Below are 6,623 nucleotides of genomic sequence, written 5' to 3'. Positions count from 1 at the left end.
TATCTCATACCTTAAATCATAATTCGGAGTCACATATATTTTCATAAAACTGATCAAATAAACTTTCAATCTCATTGGAAGAAGAGGAAAATAGAGAGCATGCCTTAGAGAGAACGTTGTTTCCGTAGTTAGAGAGAAGGAAGAAACGGCGTCAAATTGAACCGTTTCAATTTTTTTAACCGGTTCCGGTTCATACATATTGAACAAAAAAAACAAAATTTTGAACCCGCAAATCTTTTAATAAATTAATGATACAAAATAAAATAAATAAAATTTTGAACCTGCAAATCTTTTAATAAATTAATGTCGCAAATCTTTTAATAAATTTCCGGTTTATACATACTAAACAAAAAAAAAAAAAAAATTGAACTCGCAAATCTTTTAATAAATTAATGATACAAAAGAAAATAAATAAAATTTTGAACCTGCAAATCTTTTAATAAATTAATGTCGCAAATCTTTTAATAAATTAATGATACAAAATAAAACAGCAATTAAAAAATATGGACACGGCAAATCTTTTAATAAATTAATCATACAAAATAAAATAAATAAAATTTTGAACCTACAAATCTTTTAATAGATTAATGTCGCAAATCTTTTAATAAATTTCCGGTTCATACATGCTGAACAAAAAAAACAAAATTTTGAACCTGCAAATCTTTTAATAAATTAATGATACAAAATAAAATAAATAAAATTTTGAACCTGCAAATCTTTTAATAAATTAATGTCGCAAATCTTTTAATAAATTAATGATACAAAATAAAACAGCAATTGAAAAATATGGACATGGCAAATCTTTTAATAAATTAATCATACAAAATAAAATTTAAGATTTTTAATAAATATGGACACGTGTCGCAATTCTGATATGAACACGTGTCGCAATTCTAAGCACTCTCTACGTTAAAACTCGGCTTATATATATATATATATGATAATATATATATGATTAGAAGCATAAATAACTAATAAATAAAACATTTACTTTAATACCAAGTTTAGTATTTGTTTATGAGAATGATAAATATTAATGAATCAATATTTTAACCGTTAATGTTACAAAATCTTGCCAATTTTGACTTGATTTGCGTTAACAAGTAGCGTGCCAATGATAAGTTGATTTTGTATGGAAAAAGGTACGTATTTAATAATAAATTATTTATTATTATCATCTGACTAATTGACGTATATTTATTAAGGAATTTGTTGGTGTCTGATTGTATATATAATTGGATCTCCAAGGAGTAGTTCAATCGGATGTGAACCACGCTTCATGAAGTGGAGGTCATTAGTTTGAATCTCCCCTCCCCCTTCCCTTGTGTGAACATGTAAAAAATAAAATAAAAAATTGGGACAGTGTTTTTATCGAAATTGGGTTAAAAAAATTTCTTATAACTTATTTTATAAAATAACATAAAAGAATAGATTTTTTCTCTAAATTGGATTGTAAGAAAATTTTTCTATTCTAGTATTTAAAAGTGTCATGTGTCTCTTAATACATGAAACGGCATGTTTTTTTTTTTTTTTCTTAATATTATTATTATTATAATATGTAGTACTTCTCATATATTTTTTAATTACCACTAATTAAAACATTATGCGATGATAACAGGCCAGCTGTGAGCACACATGAGGTCCGTTTGGCATTGGCATGTTGTTACTATTTAGTTCTAAGTTACTATAGCAAAAATTGATTAATGTGAAAAAAAAAAAAATGTTTAGTATGAAAAAATGAAAAAGATTTGTTTTGTAGTCATTTTTTTATTTAAATAGTAATAAAAAAGAATTCATATGATGTAACAAATAAGAATATTGAGAGTTGATTATTTTTTTTTTTTGATGAATAGTGATTGAATGTTGGCAAATAGTGCCCGTGAGACTTCGAGCTAGTGCTTAGGAGAAGTATATAATTTCCGAAACTCATCTGGAAAAATTATAAATGTGCCTTTGAACAACATTATTTCCCGATCAATTTCGGAAATCATTCTAGTCCGTAGTACTGCTCGAGATTTCCCAATCAACAGAGGATCTTGACCACCAAACCAGCCACCCACATGAGAGTTGAAGAGGCAATTACTTCATTGTGGATGTCCCTCAAATTATTGATAGAGTCAATGCTCCATTCAAACTATATATCAAAATTTGTGACTATCTCTAAGGCAACACAAAGGCAAATAACCTTAAAATTTTTAATAACAGAAAATTTTTCTTATAAATTAAAAAATAAAAATTTAAAATTTAAAAACTAAAAACTAAAAATTAAACAAAAAAGACGTTTGCGACTATCTTTAGTTGGCTGAGGGGTGGCCGAACGACTTTCAAATGGCCACGGAATTATTCGGCAGCCCCCTTCGACTATATCTGGATGGCCAACCCACCTTATGGCCATTGAAAGTAATTCAGCCACCTCTCAATTTTTATTTTTCAATTGATCGGGGTGGCCACAAAACATCTCAAATAACAACGAGAGTGGCTCACTCTAAAAAAAAGATATGTCCAACAGAGAGTGCCCGATCAACTCCTTACTTATTTGAGGTATTGCAGCTACATGTTAAATGTCATAGGCCCATAAAAAAGGCACCTCCGAAAAAAACATAATAATAAATAAATAAATAAATAAAAGTTTATCAAATATATACAATATTTGATAACATGACATGAAGCAGAAGACTTGGAAATTCGATCAAAAAAGCCCCGCCACACAATGGAAAATGACTTTAGAATTTCTGTAGCTGAACATTTCAATATAAACTACTTTTCAGCAGAAGACTTGGAAATTCGATCAAAAAATCCCCGCCACACAATGGAAAATGACTTTAGAATTTCTGTAGCTGAACATTTCAATATGAACTACATTTCAATTTAAACTACTTTTCAGCAGAAGACTTGGAAATTCGATCAAAAAAGCCCCGCCACACAATGGAAAATGACTTTACAACTTCTGTAGCTGAACATTTCAATATGAACTACATTTCAATATAAACTACTTTTCAGCAGAAGACTTGGAAATTCGATCAAAAAAAGCCCCGCCACACAATGGAAAATGACTTTAGAATTTCTATAGCTGAACATTTCAATATGAACTACTTTTCAGCAAAGCTTGGCGTTCATCTTGGTTTGGAAAAAACGACAACTTGCTGGTCAGTTGTGAAATTAAACAAAATAGTTCAACAACCTTTTTAAAAAAAATTCATTATAAAAAAATAAGGGTGGCCGAATCACTTCAAATGACTATGATGGTGGAGATATGGCGAAGAAAAAATGGTTGAAGGTAACTTAGCTACATGTTAGGCACTTAAATTGCCACGTGCCCAGAGATAATGAGACGCTTTAAAAATAAAAAATAAAAGACCTATGAAATGCATGCAGTAGCTTTCTTATCGTGAAACACAAAACTTGGAAATGGGACCAAAAAATGCCCACTTTGGCAATGGAATGGATAAAAGGAGTGGAGCAGTACTATAATAGATTTGATTGATATGAAAAAAAAAAAAAAAAAAAAAAAAAAAAAGTAAGAATATTTTGATAGTGTTTGGAGGGAGGAAACTTCACCATGCATATGTGATATTGTTTTGATGGAACTTTCTGTTTCATCAACTGATTCTTGAAATGAAATGAAATCAACATATTTATTCGAAAAAAAAAAAAAAAAAAGATTGTATATATAATTGGGACATAGTTTTTCTTGAAATTGAGTTAAAAGAAATTACTCTAACTTATTCTATAAAAATGACATGTGTCCTCTACATGTGAGAAGTATATGCTTTTTTTTAAAAAAAAAAAATTACAAAGACAAAATTTAATAAAAAAAAAAAAAAAAATTATTAAAAAACATTTACTTCTACCGTACTATTTAAAAAAACATTGATTTTTTTCAACAACCTGGAAGACTTTTTTAATATTTTTAAATGTGGTTGTCTATATGAGTAATCCTAGGCTATGTTTGCCAATGGCCCTGGGTTGATTTTTTTCTTTTAGGATTGAGGGAGATCCTGGTACAGGGCCATTGGCAAACAGAGTCCTAAAGTCTGTGATGTCTGAGACAAGAAACACCAAAGTCTATAGCACATGCACGGGTCTCACAATTGGACTACGGACTCTTTTTTTCTTTTTTTTCCTCGTTTATTTCTCCATTAATCAGTCAGAAGACTTTTTATTTATTTATTTAATTTAATTTGTGGCTGGCGTTGACTGGCGTGTTTAATCAAGTCAAGAAACACCTATTGGAATAGTTTTAAATTGATTTAACGCTCCAATTTTGAAGGAAGATGGATACGTTCACTTTTTTTTCAAATGAAATAATTACAATCAATTTTATAGTTGGAGACATTAAATTTTTTTTTTTTCTTTTTGAAGTTTGAAAGATACATTATCCTAATTAAAAGTTTGAGAAGATTATCATTTTGGTGATAGTTTGAGGAGAGAATTACTATACTTTCTAAATTTTTTCTCCAAAAGTTGGTTTTCAAATGATGTGTTATCATTCCATAAGTTGGTGACATATTTATCAAAATAATAAATTTCATGAAATTGTGACATATCATTTTAAAATTAATTTTTCAAAAAAAAAAAAAAAAAATTGAAAAGTGTAACTGTTACAGACCTATATTCGTGTTGTTCTTGAATCATGACTCCAAGAGGCATGTCCTCCATCTTCACCTCTATAGGAATATAGGTCTGTAACAGTAACCCTTCTTGTCTGAATGGGGGTATGAGCACTTTGCCCTAATAATAATAATAAAAATTCAAGAGTTGATTGAAATTGTCATGTTAGTATTGTGGGATAAAAATGTAGTATAACATTTTTCTCGTGACAAATAAAGTCCGAATCAGACTTTATTTGACAAGGACTCGTGACAAATTTTAAAATAAAATTTTAAAATTGTGATAATTCTCTTTAAATTTTGACAAGGACTCGCCAATTATAAAAATTAGAAGCATAAATAACTAATAAATAAAACATTTACTTTAATACCAAGTTTAGTATTTGTTTATGAGAATGATAAATATTAATGAATCAATATTTTAACCGTTAATGCTACAAAATCTTGCCAATTTTGACTTGATTTGCGTTAACAAGTAGCGTGCCAATGATAAGTTGATTTTGTATGGAAAAAGGTACGTATTTAAAGATAAATTATTTATTATTATCATCTGACTAATTGACGTATATTTATTAAGGAATTTGTTTGTGTCTGATTGTATATATAATTGGATCCTCAAAGAGTAGTTCAATCGGCTGTGAACCACGCCTCATGAAGCGGAGGTCATTAGTTCGAATCTCCCTTCCCCCTTCTCTTGTGTGGACATGTAAAAAATAAAATAAAAAATTGGAACAGTGTTTTTATCGAAATTGGGTTAAAAAAATTTCTTATAACTTATTTTATAAAATAACATGTGTCCTCTACATGTGAGAAACACATGCTTTATTTAATTACAAAGACAATTTTTTTTTTTTAAAAAAAAAAAAAAAAAATTATTCAAAAGCATTCATGTTCTTCTCCCACACTATTTAAAAAAAACGTTGATTTTCAACAACCTGAAAGACTTTTTTAATATTTTTAAATGTGGTTGTCTATACTTTATATGATGTCTGAGACAAGAAACACCAAGCTATCTTTGGCAAAGGGCCGGACTGGACAGGACCCAAGAATCTAAAAAATTCTTTCCAAAATCAATCTCAATATTTTTATTTTTTACATTACATCAATTACTTTTTATTACTATTCAAATAAAAAAATCACTACAAAACAAATTTTTTTTATTTTTTTATACAAAATATTCTTTTTTTTTTCTCTTATATCAATCAAATACGGTACAATACCGTTCCACCTCTTTTACCCTTCCATTGCCAAACACAGCCCAAAGTCTATAGCACATGCATGGGTCTCACAATTGTCCCGTGTTGACTACAGACTTTTTTTTTCTTTTTTTTTTTTCCTCATTTATTTCTACATTAATCAGTCAAAGACCTTTTATATATTTATTTAATTTAATTTGTGACTGGAGTTGACCGGCGTGTTTCCCAAGTCAATAAACAACTCTCTGCCACTAAATTATTTGTAGGGCCTCCTCAAACTCTCAAAACTATCAAAATTGAAATCCACCGCCACCGGCTATTCCACTGGCAATCTATGTCCGATGTTGCTTCTGATTTTGTGGGAGGACCAAACCATTCTTCAAGCAATAGTTACAGAAGTTCCTGTTTTAAGTCCATGAAGGTAAGTTAGTTGAGATGATTTGTGATTTCGTTCTGTTACAAAAATCCTGGTTTTCTCCTATTGTTCCTTCTTGCAAGGAAACATGGTCCTTATTGATTGATATAGTTACCAAATACATAGCAAGTTGGTGGTCCTTTTGCTTTCTGCCGTGTTATATTTTGCACATGAAACCAGGGTCCAGGAATTTTGGCAGAAGTCTATGTGGAGGAGTCTCAATCCCACAATCTTGTCGAACTCATTGCCTCGTCAGGATCTCACCATCATGTGGGCTCACACAATTCTCCCCACACAATGCCTTGACCGTTGACGGCCTCCCTGCCAAGTGGTTCCATCTGTTCCTCAAATTGACTTGTCGCACTAAATTATCTGTAGGCCCTCCTCAAACTATCAAAATTG

The sequence above is a fragment of the Corylus avellana genome, chromosome ca4 (assembly GCF_901000735.1).
Source record: "Corylus avellana chromosome ca4, CavTom2PMs-1.0".
Taxonomy (NCBI): domain Eukaryota; kingdom Viridiplantae; phylum Streptophyta; class Magnoliopsida; order Fagales; family Betulaceae; genus Corylus; species Corylus avellana.
This window is presented reverse-complemented; position numbering follows the sequence as displayed.